The following is a 24,834-nucleotide window of genomic DNA, read 5'->3' as shown; positions in this document are numbered from 1 at the left end:
TCAACTACCACCTTGAAGCAGAGGATTCCCAAATCTACATCTCCAGCCCTGACTTCTCTCCTTCTCTGCCGTCTTACATTTCCTCCTGTCTTCAGGACATCTCTACTTTAGAAGCAGCATGGCCTAGTGGATGAAACACGAGATTGGGAGTCAGAAAGACCTGGGTCCTGATCCCGGCACTGCCACTTGTCTGCTGTGTGACCTCGGGCAAATCACTTAAATTCTCTATGTCCCAGTTACCGCATCTGTAAAATGGGGATTGAGACTGTGAGCCCCATATGGGGCCGGGACTGTGACCAACCTGATTTGCTTGGAATCACCCCAGTGCTTAGTTCAGTACCTGGCACTTAGTAAGTGCTTAACAAATACCACAATTATTATTATTATTACTTGGATGGCCTGCTGACACCTCCAATTTACCAAGCCCAAAATAAAATTCCTCATTCATTCATTCATTCAATAGTATTTATTGAGCGCTTACTATGTGCAGAGCACTGTACTAAGCGCTTGGAATGTACAATTTGGCAACAGATAGAGACAATCCCTGCCCAACGACACGCTCACAGTCTCACGGGGGAGACAGAGAGCAAAGCAAAACAGAACAAAACAAAAACAAGATAACATTATCATGATAAACAGAATCAAGGGGATGTACACCTCATTAACAAAATAAATGGGTGGGTGACTTCCTTTCCTGGTTGTATCCTAGCCTAACTGTCTGCTCTTCTGCTGTGAAACCCGACCGCTTGGTGAGGTTCCTCTTGCTGGTCACCACCCTTAATAACAGAGGCATTGGAGTGTCTGTGAATCATCCCCACCCAAACGCTTTCCTCCCCCTGACTTTCCCATCACTGTTAACAGCATCGCCATCCTCCCTGTTTCATTATCCTTAACTCATCTCTCTCATTCAACCTACATACATAATAATAGTAATAATGATTACGGTGTTTGTTAAGCACTTACTATGTGCCAACCACTGTTCTAAGCACTGGGGTAGATACAGGGTAATCAGGTTATCCCACCTGGGACTCACACTTTTATTCCCCATTTTACAGATGAGGTAACTGAGGCACAGAGAAGTTAAGTGACTTGCCCAAGGTCATGAGCAGACAAGTGGTGGAGGTGGAATTAGAACTCGCGTCCTCTGACTCCAGAACCCGTGCTCTTCCCATTCAACCTCTCACGAAATCCTTTCTGTTCAACCTTCCTAACGTTGCTGAAATCCATCCTTTCCTCTTCACCCAAACCGCTTCCACATTAATCCTAGCACTTATCCTATCATGGCTTGATTACTGAATCAGCTTCCTTGCTGACCTCTTTGCCTCTTGTCTTTTCCCACTTCAGTCCATACCTCACTCTGCTGCCTGGATCATTTTTCCACAAACCCATTCAGTCCATGTTTCCCCACTAGTCAAGAACCTCTAATGTGGCCGATCATCAATCAAAAACTCCTTACCACTGGCTTTAAAGCACTCGTTCACCTTGCCCCCTCCTACGTTAACCTCATTCATTTTCTACTACAGCACACACTTCTCTCCTCTTAGTGCCAACTTACTCACAAGACCTAAATCTTGTTTATCTCGCTCCAGATCCCTCACCTATGTGCTACCTCTGGCCTGGAACTCCCTTCCCCTTCATATCTGACAGACCATCACTCTCCCCACCTTCAAAGCCTTATTTAAAATCACGTCTACTCCAAGAGGCCTTCCCAGACTAAGCACTTCCTTCTGTGCCCTTGAGTTTACACCCTTTATTTACCCCAACCTCCCTCCCACAACATTTATGTACATATTCTTAATTTATTTATATTAATGTCTCTCTTCCCATCCAGACTATACTCTCTGTGGGCAGATAATGTTTCCCAAGTCTCTTTTATTGTACTCTCCCAAGTGCATAGTTTAGTACTCTGTAATAATAATAATAATAATAATTGGAATTTGTTAAGTGCTTACAATGTTCCAGGTTAAGCGCTGGGGTAGACACAAGTGAATTGGGTTGGACACAGTCCCATTCTCATGTGGGGCTCACAGTCTTAATCCCCATTTTACAAGTGAGATAACTGAATTTCAGAGTAGTGAAGTGACTTGCCTAAGGTCACACAGACAGTGTCAAAGAAGCCCTCTTCCTTATTTCTCCAGGCCCCTCCATGCCAGTGGTGATCATGGGTTCGAATCCCGGATCTGCCACTTGTTAGCTGTGTGACTGGGCAAGTCACTTAACTTCTCTGTGCCTCAGTTACCTCATCTGTAAAATGGGGATTAACTGTGAGCCTCACGTGGGACAACCTGATTACCCTGTATCTACCCCAGCACTTAGAACACTGCTCTGCACATAGTAAGTGCTTAACAAATACCAACATTATTATTTAAGAATGAGTAGAATATGAGTCTTTCTGTGGGTACTTGAGGGAGGAATTCACTTTTTTATGCAGTATAAATGTTGGGTGTGGCATTCCTATTTTAAAAAATATATTTCATTTTCCAGAGGCAGACAAATGGCAAAGCCATGATTAGAACCCATAACCTACTGACTCCCAGGCCCATGCTCTATCCACTACACCATGCTACTTCCCCTAAAAGCAATGACTTAATAAATAGGATTGATTGATGCTTTGAAACTTAGATCCATTTTAAGACTGATCCTATAGCATGAAAATTCCTGATAATCACAAATACCAACCATGTGAGTGAATAAAGTTATGAACCTGAGCTCTTGTATTTCCAATCAAAAGAAAAAATTGGAGAGAGACACCTATGAGGATTGAATCTTATTCTGTTGGCCCGAGAAAGGATCACAATGGCACGTGTAACACCTGGGGACAGGGACTCCATTTTACAGGCATTTTTAAAACATAGAGGGGTATGGAGCCCTTTAAGAGGGGCCAGGTAGATTTAGGATTGAACCTAGCTGATCTCATTCACATGCAGGAGGGTGGAGAGGAAGAGGGAATAGCTGTCAAGGAGTGACTGGCTCATGAAGGAACTGAAAGGATCTAAAGGGAGCTTCCCAGATGACTTTGAAGATATATGCAGTTGAAGTGACAATTTCCCACAGGAATTTGGGCTGTTTCCCCTGTGCTCAATTTCCCTACTGAGCCATTTTTTCCTCCTGTCAACATCCTTCCCTAGAGAGGGAAGGTCTAGAAAGCCCTCTCTCTTGTTTCTCCAGGACCCTCCATGCCAGTGGTGGCTTTGAGAGTGAGTAGAATATGAGTCTTTCTGTGGGTACTCGAGGAGGAATTTATTCTTTTATGCAGAATGAATGTTGGGTGTGGCGTTCCTAGTTTCAAAAATATATTTTATTTTTGCTTTGTTTGAAGACCAATTTGGGAAGAAATATGGGTGAGTATACTGACTAATCACATGCTGTTTTAAGTGCCCTTTACATGTGGAATCTGCCATACTGCTTTTTCAAGTCTAAGATTTCTTTGCCGTGGGTTGTTAAATGCTGAAATGGCTGATGAGAGGTGTTTTTTTAAATGGTATTTAAGTGTTTACTATTTGCCAGGCACTGTTCGAAGTGCTGGGGTAGATACAAGATAACCAGATTGGACCCAATCACTGTCCTACATAGGGCACACAATCTTAATCCCCTTTTTATGGATGTTAGGTATCCGAAGCACAGAGAAGAGATGTGACTTACCCAAGGTCACCCTAGGGGAAGTGGCAGAGCTTCGATTAGAATCCAGGTCCTTCTGACTCCCAGGCCTGTGCTTTGTCCTCCAGACAATGCGGCTTCTCACAGATTCTTTCCTCTGGAGGTGTTGAAATGAGTCCAGAGTCTTGTCCATCGTGGGGTGAATCTATTGGTTTCTGTTACTTTTATCTCTAAGATTCTTTGACTTGCTCTAAATTAATGATGATACAATCAAGTCTAACCTTTGCCATCTTTACCTAAATTTCCCCTAGCCCTATACTTAAAAATGAATTCCAGGGACACAATCCACTGTCAAGCTTTCTATGCTATGTCAATGCTTCCATGACATATTTCAAATGTGTAAGTTGATGCCTATGACTTTTCCAGTCAGGAATTTATCGACATGAAACCCACACAGGGATTTTTGACGCATTTGCAGTTCAGTAAGCATCAACAATTAAAACTCAAGTGGAGTTCCACTCTGCTTTTTTTTTTAAATGTATCAGTTCAGGCCACATTCCATCATTTAGGGTCTAAATCTTAAGACAAGAAATCAATAGATTGTGAATCATGTCCTTGAATATATCAGCTTGTTTTCAGAAACAAAAGTAATTGTGGCAGCAATCAATAAGAAATGCCAATGTGACATTAAATGAATGATGAAATAACACTTTGTTAACTGATGAATTCAGACGTTATTTGGGGGTGAGGGCAGAGTGGCATGGATATCGGGCAGAGGAGAGATCTGTTTGCCTTTGGTTCTGGTGCAAATTGGGCTCAGAGGGAGAATTCACTTTTCCTCTGAGACTCTATCATCTGGGACGTTAGGGGCCAGTGAACCTGGTCCTGGGGCTGGGGGAGAAAAGGCCATGGGGAGGCAGAAACTTTAAGTGGCATCCCTGAGCCTTGCAGAGGCAGTGTGGGGCCCACTGACTCCTGTGATCAGGCCCAGGCTCTTCATTCATTCAGTAATATTTATTGAGCGCTTACTATGTGCAGAGCACTGTACTAAGCGCTTGGAATGTACAAATCGGTAACAGAGACAGTCCCTGCCCTTTGATGGGCTTACAGTCTAATCAGGGGAGACAGACAAAAACAATAGCAATAAATAGAATCAAGGGGATGTAGATCTTCCTAGTGCCACCTGGCCCTCCAATGATTCCATACTCTGAGCAGGTTTGCCCAAGAGCTCACTTGAGTCTCCAGTGGCTCAAGGTCCCCCTGTAGGGTCAATAATAATAATAATAATAATGATGGTATTTAAGTGCCAAGCAGTGTTCTAAGCACTGGGGTAGATACAAGATAATCAAGTTGTCCCACTTGGGGCTCACGGTCTTCATCCCCATTTTACAGATGACATAACTGAGGCATAGAGAAGTGAATTTCCTAAAGTCATACAGCTGATAAATGGCAGAGCCAGAATTAGAACCCACGACCTTTGACTCCCAAGCCCTAAGCCACCCTGCTTCTCAAGCTACTCTGCTTAGTTGCCTGTAATGTTCCCTTGGATCTCTACCCTTTAAGCTCTTTGATTCTCATCCCAGCCCCCCAGTCATTCAGTCAGTCATATTTATTGAGTGCTTACTGTGTGCAGAGCACTGTATTAAATGCTTGAAAGAGTACAATATAACAAACACACATTCCCTGCCCACGGCGCGTAGGCTGCCGTTTGCCATATCTGTAATTAATTTTAAAGTCTGTTTTCCCCCACTGCAGACTGTAAGTTCCTTTTGGATAGGGATCTTGACTACTAGCTCTTTCACTGCATTCCCTCAAACGCTTAGTACAGTGCTCTGCACAGAGTAAACCCTCAATACCATTGATATAAGTGGCCCTGTCAGTCCTCTGTGTGCCTTTTCCTTTAAGAACACCGTTTAGACTGTCTGTGGTGATGAGCCTAAGCCGCAGTAAAGTGTGTTTTCTGATAAGCAACTCTGAAATTTAGGTCAAGGTGATGCAGAGGTCCCCATAGCACAAGGAGCAGAGAGTAGAAGTACAAGAACAAACCTGAGGGACTGGCTTAAATACCATAGAAGGCAGCTCCCCTGAGGGACTGGCTTAAATACCATAGAAGGCAGCTCCTATACTGAGCTCCCAGAGAGAGATTCAGAATTGTGAGTGAAACTGGGCAAGTCTGCTTCCTGGGAGGTGGGGTCAGGTTCAGTGTTAAATTTGTTTAGACAAAAAAAAAGGTACTTAGGTCTTTAGCTGGGTATGCTGAGCAACATCAGTGTGGCCTAGTGGTTGGAGCACGGGCCTGAGAGTCAGAAGGACCTGGGTTATGATCCCTGCTCTGACATTTGCCTGATGTGTGACCTTGGATAAATCACTTCACTTCTCTATACCTCAGTTCCCTCATCAATAACATGGGGATTAAGATTGAGAGCCCCATTTGGGACCAGGAATGAGTCCAGCTTGATTGGCCTGTATTTATCCTAGCACTAAAAACAGTGCCTGGCACATAGTAAGTGCTTAACAAATATCGTAAAACAAGAAGTCAATTTACTTGTTTAAAATGGGAAGGAAAATGACCCAAACTTTCCAATAAGCACAAAAAACCCCAGACTTACTAGTTCTTAAAGAGGGTCAGATTCTATTCCTAGCTAACTCAAGTGAGAGAGGGAAAGTCAGTCACTCTTTCAAAATTCACACACAGCCCTAGGATGGTATTTAGCACTTGTCGGTGGCAAGGAACACGTGGGGTCTTGGGAAGGGGGCAGAGAAGCACAATTTCAGGGATTTTGCCATAAGTAAGGTTTTCCCCTCATTCTATTTCCATCACCTCATTAACTCATTTGAAAAAGGCCCATTAGGAAGGAGCTAAGCTGGAGGCCCTTAGGGCACTGCGTTCTGGGAATTAAGTGCAATAGAATGAGAGATCTCATATTTGCTGGCCTCCAGAAGACCCTTGGTAGTAAAGTAAGCTAAAGCAACTTCCACTTCATCATCCATGGGATTGTCTACTCTTTATCTTTTTTGATAGCATATGCTGAGGTGGTTTGGTTTTTTTTTTTTGGTGTTTGTTAAGTTCATTCATTCAATCTTATTCATTGAGTGCTTACTGTGTTCAGAACTCTGTACTAAGCGCTTGGAATGTACAATTCGGCAACAGGTAGAGACAATCCCTGCCCAACAATGGGCTTGCAGTCTAAAAGAGGGGAGACAGAAAGCAAAACAAGTGCTTATTATGTCAATCACTGGGGTAGTTACAAGATCATTCATTCATTCAATCATATTTTCTGAGTGCTTATTGTGTGCAGAGCACTGTACTAGGTGCTTGGAAAGTACAATTCAGCAACAAATAGACAACAGTAGCAGTAATAGAAAATCCCTGCCCACAATGGGTTCAAAGTCTAGAAGATAATCAGGTTGGACACTGTTCCTGTACCACATGGGGTCACAGTCTAAGTAGGAAGGAGTAGGATTTAATCCCCATTTTACATATTCATTCAATAGTATTTATTGAGCGCTTACTATGTGCAGAGCACTGTACTAAGCTCTTGGAATGTACATATGAGGTGGCTCAGTCACAGAGAAGGAAATTTACTTGCCCAGGGTCACACAGCAAGCCAGTCGTGGATTTGGGATTAGAAACCAGGTTCTCTGACTCCCAGGCCTGTACTTTTTCCACTTAGGCCATATTCCTATTTCCTAGAGACCTATTCAGGCTTAGTTCGAAATTGCTTGGATATTGATAAATCGATCAATATTATACTGTCACATAGTCTGAATATATCGAACACTTACTCTTTGCAGTGGACTCTAATAAGAATTTGGGAAAATACAAATAGAATTAGTGGATATGTTACCTGCCCTGAAAGAGAATGCAGCCTTACAGGGGAAACAGACACTCAAAGAAATAACAGGTAGGTGGGAACGTGGAGTATAAAGATACGTATATGTGCTACAATGTGGAGGTCAATCCCCCAAAGGTTAAATAGTGCGGCAGTGATGGGGAGAGGAGCGATTAATCGGGGAAAGCCTCCTGGGACAGATGTGATTTCAGAAGGGCCTTGAAGATGGGGAGAGCAGTGAGTGGCCTGCCAGATCTGAAAGGGAAGGGACTTCCAGGCAAGAGGGACGGGGTGAACAAGAGATCAGAGGCAAGAGAAACTAGAACAAGGCACAATGAGTAGGTTGGTTTGAGGGAAGAAAAGGGTGTGAGCTGGGGTGCAACGTTAAAGGAGCAAGAGTAAATGGAGAGACAGCAGGAAGGGGTTGAAAACTCATCCCACGAGTTTAAATTCCTTTCTCCCTTTTTCTGTAGAGTCTATGTACTTGTCCTTTGGGAAATCTTCCACTATCCATTATCCCATTAGCACTCAGATTATGATTATGCAAAAAGACTCTGCCTCATGTGTTTTGAGAGTCTGTTTGCTAGAAGCAAACACCCCACATGTTTTCAAATGGGACTGTCACACTAATGCTCAGATAAAAAGGCAGTGACAAGAAGCCAGGACTTCTCTTAAGTTTTCAAGGGAGCAGAAAGTAAATCCCAATCCATCTTACTCCTTCCATGTTCGCTTGGACCCTTTTACTGTTTCAGTTTAGTGACTCCTGCAACGGAGATCTGTATTTATGCTTGGATTAAAGTGACAGAACACTAGAACAAGCTATTTCTGCTCTATAAACGGGATATGTATCTTAATGAATTTTAGGATCCTAAAGGTTTTACTTTAGAGGATTCATGACACAGAGAATTAGAAAAAAAATACAATGAAGAAGAAATGCATCCCAAATGAAAATTGCGAGGATTGGAAGCTTCTATCATTTATTGGATTAGTTATGGAACTTAACTTGAGCCTGGAATATTTGTTTTGCAGCTGTGCTGTGACTGCGGAAATGAAAAGGTATGTCAAGGGAGAGCTCTTCAGACATTCCCCTCATTTCTCCTATCTTCTCATAGTGCTGGAAGGATTTTTGCAGCTCAGAGGAAGAAATTAATATCTTGCACATATAATAAGAGAAACAAAAGTGAGGATATGAGCTAGAGACATTCTGGCCTCAGAACAATAACTTCTCTGATTGAGTTAAATGTGTTTGACTCAGTCAGGAGGACATCCTACCCACAGTCGATAATCACAGTTTACAGCTCGGAATGAGTGTGCCCATGACATCTAAACCGGAGTCTGAGCCGCTGGGAAACTGGGCTCATTGTTCCAGCCCTGCTTTGGTTGTTTGAAGATTCAAACCAACTAAAATCCGGACACCTGGGAAATGGAGGTTTTCTCAAACTGTAGAGTTAATTGTTAGCCGAATTTAGGATTTCACCGTTTTTTTTTAGTGTGGGCAAACCCAGTTGCGGGATCTGTATTGGGTCCCTGAAGTCATTTTTAGGCTATGAGCTGAGCTCCACAAGTGACACTTGATATTATGTTTCTTCTCATACTGATAATGCCAGTTATACGAAGCATCTGGGACTGGATCAGCACGTTTCACGTTTCACGAATCAGATTTACCCCTCAAATGGGGATCTCCAACTCATGCATTCCAACAGTCATATTTATGGAGCGCTTACTGTGAGCAGAGCACTGTACTAAATGCTTGAGAGAGTACAATATAACAATATAGCAGAGTTCATTCACTCAGTCATATTGAGTGGCTTACTGTGTGCATAGCCTTGTACTAAGTATTTGGGAGAGTGCAATAAATAAACAGACACAAACAATAAACAGACACATTTCTTGCCTCTGACGAGCTTACGATCTAAAGACAAGGAGCTTACAGTCTAGAGTTGTTTGACACATTCCATGCCCGAAACAAGGTTTCAATCTTATGTCCATCTATGGGCCAAAGACTGATCTGATCTTGCCTAGATTCAAGCCAGTCCCCGCATTTATTTCTACTTTAAACTGCAGTATTCAGAGAATCGAGAAATTACTATTTTTAAGAACAGATGGAAACAGATTGCATGAATCCCAAACTTCAAAGGTGGAGAAGGTTGTCTTGATCCCCTTATTCAGGGTCAGAGGCCATGATTAGTTCCCACCAGTGCATTCTTTCCCAGTTCTTAGTGCAGGGTTCTGCACACAGGAGGTGCTTAATAAATACATTACTACCACAGCTCTCATACTAAATGTGGAAAATTCCCCTTGTTCTCTTTACGTGGGCTATGTGACAGCTATGAAAAGTCTCGTTTACACCCACAGGGATACTAACAGGAGATTCAAGCTCGTGGCTTCTTTGTTGCTCTTTGTTGGGAAGCAGCGTGGCTTAGTGGAAAGAGCCCGGTCTTGGGAGTCAGAGGACATGGGTTCTAATCCCGACTCTGCCACTTGTCTGCTGAGTGACCTTGGGCAAGTCGCTTAACTTCTCTGTGCCTTAGTTCCCTCATCTGTAAAATGGGGATTAAAACTGTGAGCCCCACGTGGGACAACCTGACTACCTTGCATCTACCCCAGCGCTTAGAACAGTGCTCGGCACATACTAAGCGCTTAATAAATACCATTATTATTATTATTATTGTTGCCACTTTTTACTGGTTTTCTCAAAAGTAGCTGTTGAGAGAAGCATGATTGTTACCTGGAAAGTCAAATGAAATTATTTAGGCTGATAGACATCTTAGGAAAAGAAAGCTCCCTTATTTATTTCTCCTTTCATCCTAGGCTCTTGTCATACTGGGCTGTGTCTTTCAGGTGTTTCTTCCCATATCTTTCATACTGTGGTTTTCGATTTCAAAACCGAGGTCCCTTGGGAACTATGCCTGAGTCCTCTTCTTAATGTATACAAACCCCTCTAGTAACCTAAATGGGAGAGAATAGCTCAGTAATTCTACTTATGGTATTTAAGTGCTTACTGGGTGCCAAGTACTGTATTAAGCACTAGGGTAGATACAAGATCATCAACTCGGATACACTCCGTATCCCACTTGGGATTCATAATCTAAGTGCAAGGGAGAACAATTTATGCCCATTTAACAGATGAGGAAACTGAGGCACAGAGAAGTTGTGACATGCCCAAGGTCACGCAGTAGATGAGTGGCAGAGCCAGTGCTAGAACCCAGGTCTTCTCACTCCCAGGTCTATGCCCTGTCCATTAGGTCATGCCGCTTCCCAGGGACTGAAAGTTGGTGAATGACTTTGGAAAAAAAAAATCTGGTATTTTGACTTTTCAGATCTAAAATATATCAAGAACTGTCATTTGTGCATATAGTTATGTGAGGACCAGCTCTCCCATAGCATGGGACCTCCCCAGAAGAAGGTCAAAGGTCACCCCTAGCATTTTCCTTTTCCCCTTCCATGAGCGCCTATATTTATTGAGTGATTACTGTGTGTAAAGCCACTGTACTAAGCAACTGGGAGAGTACAATACAATAGAGTTGATTGCGACTTGCCATGCTCTTCAGAAGTATACAACTTACTGGTTCCAGATGCACCCTTGCTTTTCTGTCACTTGTTTTTATCAAGTTGCTACTAGGTAGAAGCAGAGCTATACGCAGTGGTACATAGGGCAAGACAAGAGTGACCGATTATGTGATGGGGAAACTATAAGCAGGGAGTTCATGTGTAAGGGGGCAAGAAGCTGGCAGGGTCCCCCCTTAAGATGTGGGTGGGGGCCTGGAGTTCCACAACAGTTGTGAGCCCAATAAACAAAACAAACATCACTCTTCAAACCAACAGAAAACAAACCACGACTGATTTTTGAGGACTCTCCATTGTGAAGTCCTGACATAAGTGGTGAAAAGTAACCAAGTTTATTTTCAGATCAGGAAAACTCATGAGAATTAGAGGATAATTGCATGATTATTCTACCGAAAACATCTATCCTATCCCCATTCTGTGTACGACGCTGAATCAAACTCCTTTGCAGTGACGTGGGAAATGCAGCCTATAAAAATGAAAGCTCTCCCCGGCCAGAAACCGTCCCCAGAAAGCAAAGTGTGCCACTGACTGCTTCTCCCCGGAATCTGTAACTGCCGCTCCTTGGAGCCGAGTGCTCTCTGATAGCACCATGATCCCAAAGACGCTCAAGCTGCCAACCCGCTGGCCCCGGCCAAGGAGGGAATCAGGGGCTACCACCCTCTTCTGCGTTCCCCTGAGCCTTATCGTCAGGGAAAAGAGATGCAGAGTTGCAGCCGGGAGCAACAGCCAGCTCAGCCCTGTGCTACATTAGCTTTGTTTCAGTCCGCTGGTGCATGAGGCTCTTGAAGTAAAGACAGCATGTAATACCTTCTGGCAGCGTCTCCGTGTTCAGTCACTCATGAAAGGCCCGGAGTGCTATTGGAGCAATGCAAAGAGGAAACCGTACCACTCTCTAGCAAAAGAAAAGTCCTTCCGTAAAATAGAGAGGCTTGGGACCAGCCAAAAGGCAGGGAGAACTGGAGTATGAAGCGGCCGGGTCACTAGGTGATCTCTGTGAACAGCGCTTACAAACTCAGGTGAAGAATCCCATGGTTCCAGCAGTGTCAGTACAACTTTTCAGCGAGGAGAAAGCTTTAGGGATAGGAAGGGAGTTTGAAGGCAGCACTACAGTTAGAAAAGGGGGAGAGTGGAGGAAGTTAGAGCCTTAAATGAGAAGCCCTGCAAATAAGGAGAGGAGGCACTGGTAAATAAGGCTTAGCGAGAAAAAAAAGCCTAATGGATCTGAATTAGGCCGATCAGGGATAGTCTTGGAGTGACAGATGGTCGAGAAAGAATACTAGTGATCAGATCAGTCAGGATGGTGTCTAGTAATCCATCAGGGACAAGAGAATGTATTAAGTTGACAGCAGAGACTAAAGACAAGAGTAAGAGAGTAAAACATATCCACAGGGAGCAAAATGGAGCGAGCGAGAGATGGCTGTTGACATACGATAGAAATGATTAATATCTGTTTCTGGGGCATAAATCAGGTCAAGTCTCCAACTGAGAAGTAGTTCCTTTCTCTAATGGGCATGGGGAGAAGAGGCAGGGTGATGCTCCTTTGGCGAAGTGAGAAAAGGAAATAATCTCTCACTGTGGAATGAACTGCTCAGCACATCTCTGAGTGTAGGGCTTTGGGGTCACTGTAGACAGGCCCACTGTCATCCCTGTATCTCAAGCTCGTGAACTTGGCATTGTTCCCTACTCATCTCTCTCATTCAGTCATCTGTCACCAAATCCTATCGGTTCAACTTTCATGACAGCTCTATAATCCTCCCTTTCCTCTCCATCCAAACTGCTAATCCATTAATCCAAGTACTTTTCCTATCATGCTTCCTTGCAGACTTCCCTGCCTCCTGTTTCTCCCCATTCCATTCCTTTCTTCACTTTGTTCTCTGAGTCATTTCTCTACGATTCATGTTTCCCCCTTCCCCAAGAGTGTCCTGTGGTTGCCCATTCTCCTCCGCATAAAGTAGAGACTCCTTACAATATGTTTTAAAGCACTCAGTCACCTTGTCTCTTCTACCTTAAGTTATTGATTTGCTACTACAACCCAGCCCTCACGTTCCACCCTCTAATGCCAACCTACTAACTGCCTCAATCTCATCTATCTCGCCATGACCCCTCATCCATGTCCTGCCTCTGGTCTGGAATGCCCTCCCTCTTCATATCCAACAGACATTCGCTCTCCCCACTTTCAAATCCTATTAAAAGCGTTTTTCCTTCAAGGGGCCTTCCCTGACTAAGCCCCCATTTCCTCCTTTCCCACTCCCTTCTGTGTTCTCCTTTCATTAGGATGTGCAGTGTGGCTCAGTGGAAAGAGCCCAGGCTTGGGAGTCATAGGTCATGGGTTCAAATCCCAGCTCTGCCACTTGTCAGCTGTGTGACTGTGGGCAAGTCACTTAACTTCTCTGTGCCTCAGTTACCTCATCTGTAAAATGGGGATTAAGACTGTGAGCCCCAAGTGGGACAACCTGATTACCCTGTATCTACCCTAGCGCTTACAACAGTGCTCTGCACATAGTACTTAAACAACTCCAGTGGTTGCCTATCGACCTCCGCTCCAAACAAAAACTCCTCACTCTAGGCTTCAAGGCTCTCCATCACCTTGCCCCTTCCTACCTCTCCTCCCTTCTCTCTTTCTACCGCCCACCCCGCACGCTCCGCTCCTCTGCCGCCCACCTCCTCACCGTCCCTCGGTCTCGCCTATCCCGCCATCGTCCCCTGGGTCACGTCCTCCCGCGGTCCTGGAACGCCCTCCCTCCTCACCTCCGCCAAACTGATTCTCTTTCCCTCTTCAAAACCCTACTTAAAAATCACCTCCTCCAAGAGGCCTTCCCAGACTGAGCTCCTCTTCCCCCTCTACTCCCTCTGCCATCCCCCCTTTACCTCTCCGCAGCTAAAGCCTCATTTTCCCCTTTTCCCTCTGCTCCTCCACCTCTCCCTTCCCATCCCCACAGCACTGTACTCGTCCGCTCAACTGTATATATTTTCGTTACCCTATTTATTTTGTTAATGAATTGTACATCGCCTTGATTCTATTTAGTCACCATCGGTTTTTACGAGATGTTCTTCCCCTTGACGCTGTTTATTGCCATTGTTCTCGTCTGTCCGTCTCCCCCGATTAGACTGTAAGCCCGTCAAACGGCAGGGACTGTCTCTATCTGTTGCCGACTTGTTCATCCCAAGCGCTTAGTACAGTGCTCTGCACATAGTAAGCGCTCAATAAATACTATTGAATGAATGAATGAACATAGTAAGCGCTTAACAAATACCAAATACCAACATTATTATTATATTCACCCCTCTATCAGCCCCATAACAGATATATGCATAACCACAGTTGAATTTATTTATATTAATATCTGTCTCCCCCTCTGGACTATAGGCTCTTTGAGGGCAGGGATCATGTCTCTCTACCATGTTAGCTTGTACTCTTCCAAGTGCTTAGTACAGTGCTCTGCACACATTAAGTACTCAATACTCTTGATCAATCTCCTCCATTGTTGTAAGAAACATGTAAACTTGCTGAATAAATGCCTGACTGACTCTGACTGTAGATCTGAAGAATTCTGTCTTTCAAGAAAGGTCATAGAGCTAAAATTCAATTACTAAAGCTTAAAAAAATTGGATAGTGCACTTGCTTTAATAGGTCAGGGAAACCCTTCTTCTAGGTATCTCTACAGTGGTTTGCTTGATCTGACCCTTTTTTCTTCCCTCCCCTTCTCCCCATCCACCCCCAACCAAAAGCTCTCTTCTGAAATGAGTTGTTTCATACCAGACTCCTCTCCCATTACTCTTTTCTTAATAGTGGTGACCAGTCCTGTGTTGCTTTGGTTGGTTCTAATCTCGGCTCTGTCCTTTGCCTACCTTATAACCTTCGATAAATCATTTAACTTCTCTGGGCCTCAGTTTCCTCATCTGTAAAATGGGTATTCAATTTCTGTCCCCCTCTTCCTTTAGATTGGGAGCTCCAGGTGGAAGGGACTGTATTGCTTTTACCTCAGCATTTCGCCTAATGCTTGGCAGATAGCGAGGGCTTACATACCACAACTGATATTACAGTTCATTTTCAGCAGTTCCTAGGAAGATGGCAAATAATAGCACACAAAGGTTCATTTTATGATTTCTTCGATGTGCCATGAAGTCCGTAACTTTAATTGGAATCTTGCTCTTCCTCTCTTTAACCCCTAATTTATCCCTTCCCCTTTTCATTCTTGCCTTTGTATGCCTCAGCCCCAACAGAGTCCCTGGGTGGAGTAGAAATCTCAATGAACTTGCCCTTAGATTGCAAAGAATACTTCTAAATTTGCTCTTGTTAAAACAGCATGTGAATTTCATAATTGGTTTTCTCTGTCTTTTTTATCCCATGCTCAAGGGAATTTCTTCCCTTGGGAGTGCCCTTTAATCTGTTCTGTTGAGATTCGATAATGGGATGAGGAATTCTAGATCTCATTTTCAACGCAAGTAGCAGCAATCAGGAAAGAGGAAACTTTTTTTAAAAAGGGAGAGGAATGAAACACGTCAATCACAGTGGATCTGATCACTCTAAAATCAAAAGGCAAATGAGGATTAATGGCTTCCTGTTTGGTCACATTAGGATTTCCATTTCTTACTGCAGAATCAAGACCTCATGCATTACCCTGTACCAACAGTGTTCATTACAGGCTGTAATAGCCAGAGAAAATTATCAAGTTTGGGTTGTACCTACAGAGTGCAAAGAAGACTGATAATTATTCAGTTGGGTGAGACTGTTTATGCCAATTCAGCTGGTAATTCAGTCCCTGAAAATGATGAGAGGAGGCCATGTGGTATAGTGGAATAGCACCAGTCTGGAAACTGGAGAACCCATGTTCAAGCCCAAACTCTACCACCGGCCTGTTCTGTGACCATGGACAAGTCACTTAACATCTCTGTACCTCAGTTTTCTCATCTGTGAAATGGGGACACTGATTTCTATGTACCTCAAGGTTTTCATTAAGGCAAAAATGGATTAAAACATTTGAGAGGGTTTGGATAAACATCCCAATACTGGGATGTTTCCTGAACCAAGTGAAAATAGTCATCTGGTTCTAAGACGCTTAGTTGAGTAAGTGCCAACTTCACAGAAATCCTCCTCTACCATGCTCTGAGTCAAAACACTTCTCAGTGTTTTCCGGACCTATCTATTTTCTTCTTGCCTGACAGAAATTGCAATTGGAGGTTGATGCAAGGCGTAAGAGTTAAAATAAATAAATAGAATGGGATCATTTGGGTTAACTGAAGTGAGGTACATAAGTGAGAAATTCGTTCAACTACCTCTGACATTTTAAACTCTTGGCTCCTTCTTTTCTTGCCTCATGCTGCCGAGTCGTCGCTGACCCATAGAGATGCCATAGACACATCTCTCCCAGAATGCCCCACTCTCCATCTGCAATCATTCTGGTCATGTTTCCATAGAGTTTTTTTGGTAAAAATACGAAAGTGGTTTACCATTGCTGCCTTCCTCACAGTAACCTCGAGTCTCCACCCTCGACTCTCTTCCCTGCAGCTGCTGCCCAGCACAGGTGAGTTTTGACTTGTAGCAGATCGCCTTCCACTTGCTAGCCACTGGCCAAGCTAGGAATGGAGAGGATATGCCTCTGCTTGATTCTCCCTCTCATAGGTGAGACTGGTAGAATACAGGAAACTCTCTACCTGCAAATTAATTTAGTGTCTGTCTTTCCCATTATTAGATTGTATGGTCCTTGAGGTAGAGATTATGTTTACTAACTCAGTTATAGTAAGTGCTCAATTAGTACTACTGAATGAATGAAGTGCTTAGTACAGTGATCTGCACAGAGTAAGTGCTTTAGTACTATTGATTGGCACTCATCAATTGACAATGTCAGTCTTATTGGAAGAGTCATTATTGATGCATCCTCACTAAATTGGGTCAACATGGCATCAGGTGAAAGGAGAAGGTGGTATCTCAGATGAAAGGAGAAGGTGGTATCTCAGATTATGAGACTCCCAAGGGACAAGAACAGAGTCTAATTCCTATCTGTGTATTCTCTCATTGTTTAGTAAAGTGCTCTGCGCACAGTAAGCTCTTAAAAATTACTACTCCTATCTATTCAGCTAGCTAGTGGAACTGATAATTTAGGATCTCAAAGTGTTTATGCCAAAAAACCCCAAACCCAGACTCTCAACCAGTGTGTGTGGAACACTGTACAAAGTGTTGGGGAATCAGTCAGTGGTGTTTATTGAGTGGTGACTGTGTGCAAAGCAGTGTATTAAGCACTTGGGAAAGTACAATATAACATTTTCTGCCCACAAGAGAGTTGGTAGGAACATTCCCTGCCCACGACTAGGTTGACTAGAGGTTAAAGAAACATAGTGCCTGTTTCAAGGAGTTTAAGACCTAAAAGGGGAGAGAGCCAGGCCCATTTTATTCATGATTAGTGGCAGCTTGATTGAAAAAATAAAGATACAATTGATAATAGGAAGAGTAAGGAAAGGTGAATACTTGAGTAATTAGAGTATGTGTTTGATGCGTACATAAAGTGCTAATGATGCCAAGGTGGTTGTGGAACAGCAGGAGCTGAGGTGTTGGAAAACTAATTGAGGCATGTTTCCTGAAGGAGGGAGGGATTACAGAAGAGCTTTGAAGCTGGGGAAAGATGTTCTGTGAGTATTTGAAAGGGGATGGCCAGATGGAGAGGTGAGAATGAGGCAGGAAGAGAAAGTTAGAGAGGAGGGGAGAAGAGCAAAAACTGAGAAATAGTATGTGAAAAGAACGCTTAGATAAGAAGATCTTTAGGTGCCTTGAACTTCAGTAGGAGTTTCTGATTAATGCAGAGGGTAATAGTAGGCCATGGTGGTTTTTGAGGAATGGGACAATTTATGCTGAATCATATTTTAATAATAAATAAATAAGGATGGTATTTGTTAAGCGCTCATTATGTGCTGAGCACTGTTCTAAGCACTGGGGTAGATACAGGGTAATCAGATTGTACCACGTGGGACTAGCATTTTTTAGTCATCATTTTTACAGATGAGGTAGCTGAGGCCCAGAGAAGTGAAGTGAGTTGCCCAAGGTCACACAGCAGACAAGTGGCAGAGCCGGGATTAGAGCCCACTACTTCTAAGTCCCAAATCCATGCTCTTTCCACTAGGCCACGCTGCATCTCATTTTAGAGAGATGATAGCTGGAGGATGCAGTGTAGTAGGGATTGAAAATATTTGTTGACCACCCACTGGGTGCAATGTACTATATTAAATGCTTGGACAGTACAAAAATCAAAATCTTGATTCAATTGGTCGAATTTATTGAGCACTCACTGTGTGCAGAACACTATACTAAGTGCTTGGAAGAGTACAACGGAATTGGTAGATATATTTCCTGCCCACAAAGAATTTACAGTCTAGAGGGGGAGACATACATTAATATAAATTAAAGATATGTACATATGTGCTTCAGGGCTGAGGGTCCCTGTCCACAAGGAGCTTCACATGACTGGGGGAGAATGACAAAAATCTATTTATGAATAGAGTAAGAAAAACAATTAAATGCATATTTGAATCAGATGATGCCTGTCTACTTGTATTGCTTTGTTGTCTGTCTCCCCCTTCTAGACTGTGAGCCCGCTGTTGAGTAGGAATTGTCTCTATCTGTTGCCGAATTGTACTTTCCAAGCACTTAGTACAGTGCTCTGCACACAGTAAGCACTCAGTAAATACAGCTGAATGAATGAATGAATGAATCAATCAATCCTGCTGGGGTGCACTTCTAAATCTTGTTGCGCTCCTCTTCCCAAGTCCCCCTTTTCCTTTGTCACTTGCCCAATCCTCAACTCTTGGCAAAAACGCTAAGCCCACCAAGCCTGTTCACACAAGTTATGACGGGAATGAGTAATGGGTGCTAATAATCATCTAATAACATTCACTGATCTTATTGGGAGACAATACAGTCAAGTGGAAAGAGTCAAGGATTGAGAGTCAAGAGACCTAGATTCTAGTCCTAGCACTGCACCAGTTTCCTCATCTGGAAAATGGGGATAAAATACTTGTACTCTTTCCTCCTTAAACTGTGAGCTCCACACATGCCAGGGACTGCCCCTGATTTTCTTTTATATGCTAGTTGTTAACGTGTATACATCATGCACTTTACTAAATACTTGGGTAGATGCAAGATAATCAGGTTGGAGTTGGACACATGGGGCTCACAGTCTAAGTTGGAGGGAGAATTATTTTATGGCATTGGTTAAGCACTTACTCTATGCCGCACACTGTAAAAGTGTACTGAGGTAGATAAAAGCTAATCAGGTTGAATGAAGTCCATGTTCCACTTGGGGCTCACAGTCTTAATCTTCAATTTACAGATGACATAACTGAGGCAAAAAGAACTGAAGTGACTTTCTCAAGGTTATAGAACAGTCAAGTGGCCAAGCCAGGACTAGGAACCATCTACTCTGACTCCCAGGCCCGTGCTTTCTCCATTAATCCATGCTGCTTTCCCCAGGCCACAGATTAATGCATGATCTGGCAAATAGTAAGCGCTTAGTAAATATCTTATAATCGATATCATGCGCTAAAGCCCTAAGGTGGTCTAACTAAGTGGGGTGGGGAGAAAGAGAAAGAAGGGGATTTGGCAGGGGAAAGGGCCTTTAAATCATCAGCCCACAGCCCCAGCCTGAGGAAGATTCAGTATCTGATGAGCTCAGCCTGGCGGAAAGGTTCGGGATCAAGGACAGCTAAAATAATAATAATAATAAAAATTGTGGTATTTGTTAAGCACTTAAATGTGTGCCAGGCACCGTACTAAGTGTTGGTGTGGATAAAAAGACATTGGGTTGGACACAGTCCCTGTCCTGCCGAGGGCTCACAGTCTTATTTCCCATTTTACAGATGAGCTGACTGAGGCACAGAGAAGTAAATGACGATGACTGCGTGGGTAACTGGGCAGATCCTCTGAAGCCACGGAATCCCACAGCCTCTCTTCATCTTCTAGCTCCAGGACGTGTATGCTCTCCTTTCAGGCCACCCACCCACCCACTGGGCTACTTCCTCCCTGGGCTCCCCTTGTCTGGGAGGATTGATGGAAAGTTTGGTGCGGCAGTAGTCTTGGAGCAGGGCCTGGAGTTTGGCACTGAGATTCAGGGGCACAGCACCACACGGCCTCCCGTTCCCAACCGGCAGCTGCACGCTCCTTCACAGAGCGGCCACAGTGCCTGGGCAGCGCAGAAGGGGCAGAAATAGAGAGAACAACTGGCATCCTCCATCTCCGCAACTCCCTATGCCATCTCTGGGGCCGCACCTGCATGGTGGCCATTTTGGGAAGATCAATTTTGGGAGCCCTCATTGTAAGTGGTCTTTCATGGGTGTTTAAGATGGGGAAAGAACAAGGATATCATTGCTGAAGTTGATTGATGAGGTGATAAGACTTGAGGGCTGAGAATTGATTGTGGAAGGCATACTGAGGATGTAGGATTTCAGGAGGCCTGTTTTGAATACAGCAAAGGCTGTAGCCTATTGAATTTGGGGAAGGAGGGAGTGCCCAAATAGAGGAATAATATGTCGGAGAGGACAAAGGCAGGATAGTTATAAACAGAAAACAGCGTTTATAGAAGACTTTGAGAGACTTGAGCATGCTTTAAAAGGTAGATGTGAAGTTGTCTACGAAGAGTGAGAGTTTGAAGATGGCAGTGGGGGAAGGAAGGCGAGAGGGAGCCTGTACTACTAAATGAATAATTGTATAGGAACAGGTAGAGGAGTTTTTTTTTTTTTGAAAACAGGCAGGAGATGAGAGACAGAGTGGCCTAGTGAATAAATCATGGGCATGGGAGCCAGAGGACTTGGGTTCTAATCCCAGATCTACCACTTGCCTGTTATTTGACCTTGGGTAAATCACTTAAAGTCTCTGTGTCTGTTTCTTCGAATGCAAAATGGAGATTCAATACCTATTATCCCTCCTACTTGACTGTAATCCCTTGTGGAATGGTGACTATATTTGGCCTAAATAACTTGTATTTACCCCAGTGTTAAGGACAGTGCTTGACACATAGTAAGCACTTAACAAATACTTTTTAAAAACAAAAATATATTACTGGGTGACTGCTATCAAGCTCTCATTTCCCCATCTTTTTTGCCCTCTTTTGCATCACCTAAGCACATGGGTCTGAACCCCTTAATCAAGTTGATACTCACACTGCAGCTCTTAGATACATATCCTTATAATCTGCTGCTTCCCCTATCTGTAATTTATATTAACATCTGTCTCTCCCACTAGACTGTAAACTTTTTGAGGGCAGGGTTGGTGTCTGCCAACTCTATTGTACTTTCCCAAGCACTTAGTGTTCTGCACAGGGTAAATGCTCAATAAATACCACTGATGAATTGATTGAGAGAGCAGACCTAGGAGTAAGAGAGTGATGAGGGAGAAAAAGAAAAGCTCGAGGAAGTTCAGACCTGATACTTTCTTATCTCAACTTTTGTCTGTATTTCAAAACAAACCTTAGAGTTCAGCAGAATTATCTCTTCAGTAATCAGCTCATCTAAGAAATGGATGACCTCTTCCTTGTCCATGTTTGAGGATGTTTGACCTAACAGAGAATTTGCCACTGCTTCACTGATTGTTACATAAAATAATCTGCCAAATGATAGCTTTATAGCAGCACATTAATCTTACACTCTCTTTATAGGGTCATTAAACCAAAATGCCACACAAAATTTCCACAGTATTTCTCAACTTCTATAGTTCCAGCACCACTGTTCATGCAAATTAAGTTCACATTTTATTTTACCCTGGCTGAAATTTCTACAATTTCTAGAAAGGAAATTTGCAATGACAATGTGATAGAAACATTTCCCTGGATGGGACTCTCAAATGAAACTTGAAGAAATACAGTAAACCAACCATGGATTTGATTAGATAGTTTAACTTAGTCTCTTTATCCACCAGCAAATGTGAGAACAGAGGCAAACTGGACAGGTAACTTCGACTGCTTGGAATAAACACCATTTACGCATCTCGCAAGAATTTTGAAAAATGACTAAGTAGTGTTAAAATGTAACCGTTCTGGTGTGAGTTGCTTCCAATGGAGGAAGAGATATTCCCTGCACCATTCTTTTTAACCTCAACCTCTGGAGCCCTTCAGGTATCAAACGATTGTTTCAAATCAGTCATAGGTATAGACTGTGAGCCCGTTGTTGGGCAGGGATTGTCTCTATCTGTTGCCGAATTGTACATTCCAAGTGCTTAGTACACTGCCATGTTCTTGTCTCTTCTCTGTACCTCAGTTCCCTAATCTATAAAATGGGGATTCAGACTGTGAGCCCCACGTGGGACATGGACATGTAACCGTGCTGATAAACTTCTATTTACTCCAGCACAAAGTAGAGCACCTGGCAGATAGTAAGCACTTAAATGCGGTTAGAAAACAAAAGAAACAAACAAATAATGTCTGAGTCTTGGGCCGGTCTTAAGAAACCTGGATAAAGAATTTGCTAATGGTGCTAGTGATTTGACCAGTGTCCCTTGCATGCTTTCATCTCTGCCCATCAGGTTTGTGCTGAGACAGTGGGTGGAACAAGTGGGTTTTCAGGCTGAGGTACAGAATAGATCCAAGGATTTTACAGGCGGCATTCATTTGCTGCCAAAGTGACCTCAGCATAATAGAAATGCAAAGCCACAGCAGCACAAACTGACAAATCATTGCCAGAATAGCAGCTTCAGTAGCTGTTGAGGTCTTAGCCACACACGTAAGCTAACACTTTTCAGGATGTTTTTCTGAGCCTGTCCAGTCCATGACTGGCTGTAGTCCTTGAGGCCAAAAACTTCATCGAAGTCTTCTGGCTTTGCCTCCTCTGCTGAAACGGGTTTTTTGTTTTTGTTTCGTTAGGGTGGGGGAAGCTGTGATTTGGATCTAGGGAAGGGCTGGAGGAGGCGTTCCTGAAATAATGATCACGTGAACAAGTTGGGGCCTTGATTTACTTCACTACACCCAGCCTGAGAACAAACAGCTTGTGAACACTGTAAGCTTGTTGTCTACAGGGAATGTGTCTGTTTATTGTTGTATTCTACTTGCCTAATCACTTAGAATAATGCTCTGCACACAGAAAGTGCCCAACAAATATAATTGACTGACTGATTGGGAAGTTTCAGACTATGTATAAACCCGACTCAGTGCCAGGCAGACACCTCCCTAAAGAGAGCTATCCTGAAGAGAGCTGCTGGAACATGGACAAGATGCTGATCAAAGTGGTTCGTTCAATCAATAGCATTTATTGAGTCCTTGCTGTGTGGAGAGCACTCGACTAAGCACTTGAGAGATTATGGTTATAAGTTAGTAAACATGTTCCCTGCCCAACCCACATGCCAGGCGCACAAAAAACCTGCAAGTTGTTGCATTCATTGTGAACGCACCACATTGTTAATCTTTTTATCTCTTGGATTCAAAAATGACTCAAATGAGGGTGGGAGTTTTTGGATAATGAAAGTGATATTTGAGTGCTTAGAATGTGCCAAGCACTGTGAAAGATATAAGATAATCAAGTCAGACTCAGTCTCTGTCCCGTATGGGCTCACAGTCTCCAGAGTTGAGTAAAACATTATGAAGAATAGAGGTTTCTTCTCCAGATAACCTTTTTATCCACTGTCTTCTCTCACTACAAACCAGTCACACTCTTCAGTCTTTTCAAGTTGAGCTACTCACTTGCCCCATCCCTGCCTCTCCCCATCTCCCGACTTCTTGCTCTCACTCTTCCTCATGCCTGGAATTCCCTTCCCCTTCAAACCCACCGGTCCATAGCTCTCGACATCTGCAAAGCTCTTCTGAAATCACACCGCTCAATTAATTATTCTTTCTCTACAGTTGATACCTCCCTCTCACCTCAGCCCACCTGCACCAATCAAGCATTTATGCATCTCTAGCACATATCAATTTACCTTCTCTAAGCATATCCTCACTTCTCCTCTTCTAATTGGAAATTATTCTGCAACTTCTGCCCTAGGAATAGACCTGGGGTAGGAACACAAGTCTCCTGACTCTCGGGCCCATGCTCTTTCCAATAGGCTAAACTGCTTCTCCTGCTTAGCTGCTTTTACTTTTAAAACTTGCACATTTCTAATTATCCCATCTGCCCACAATGCTCCCATCTCAGACTCATTGTTCATGCTCTTCCCCTGCCTGGAAACACCTTCTATTCCCCTCCCTACCTCCTTAAATGCTACCAATCAATAAATCAATCAGTCATATTTATTGAGCGCTCACTATGTGCAGAACACTGTACTGAGTGCTTGGGAGAGTACAATACAACAGAATTAGCAGACATGTTCCCTTACCACACTAGTTTACAGTCTAGAGGTGAGCTTACAGTCTAGCTTACTGCCAAGCCATGCCCCGCTCCATGCTGAGAAGCAACATGGCTTAGTGGAAAGAGCACGGGCTTGGGAGTCAGAGGTCATGGGTTCAAATTCCGGCTCCACCTCTTGTCAGCTGTGTGACTTTGGGCGAGCCACTTAACTTCTCTGTGCCTCAGTTCCCTCATCTGCAAAATGGGGATTAAGATTGTGACCCCCCCACGTGGGACAATCTGATGACCTTGTATCTACCCCGGTGCTTAGAACAGTGCTTGGCACATAGTAAGTGCTAAACAAATACCATTATTATTACCTTCAAAGCACTTCTAAAGAGATGCCTCCTCCAGGAGGCTTTTCCTGGCAATTCACATGCCTGTAGTTATTTCTCCATATCAGCCTCTCAGTACATCCATTCACATGAATCACTAATTATTCACATATTTTTTGGTTTTGTTAATGTAGGTATCAGTTTTCTTCCTCCTGTTCCTACGGCATGTTTAGAAGCCATGTCTTTCCATGACCTCCATTGGATCGTAG

Source organism: Ornithorhynchus anatinus, chromosome 2 (assembly GCF_004115215.2).
Source record: "Ornithorhynchus anatinus isolate Pmale09 chromosome 2, mOrnAna1.pri.v4, whole genome shotgun sequence".
Classification (NCBI taxonomy): domain Eukaryota; kingdom Metazoa; phylum Chordata; class Mammalia; order Monotremata; family Ornithorhynchidae; genus Ornithorhynchus; species Ornithorhynchus anatinus.
This window is presented reverse-complemented; position numbering follows the sequence as displayed.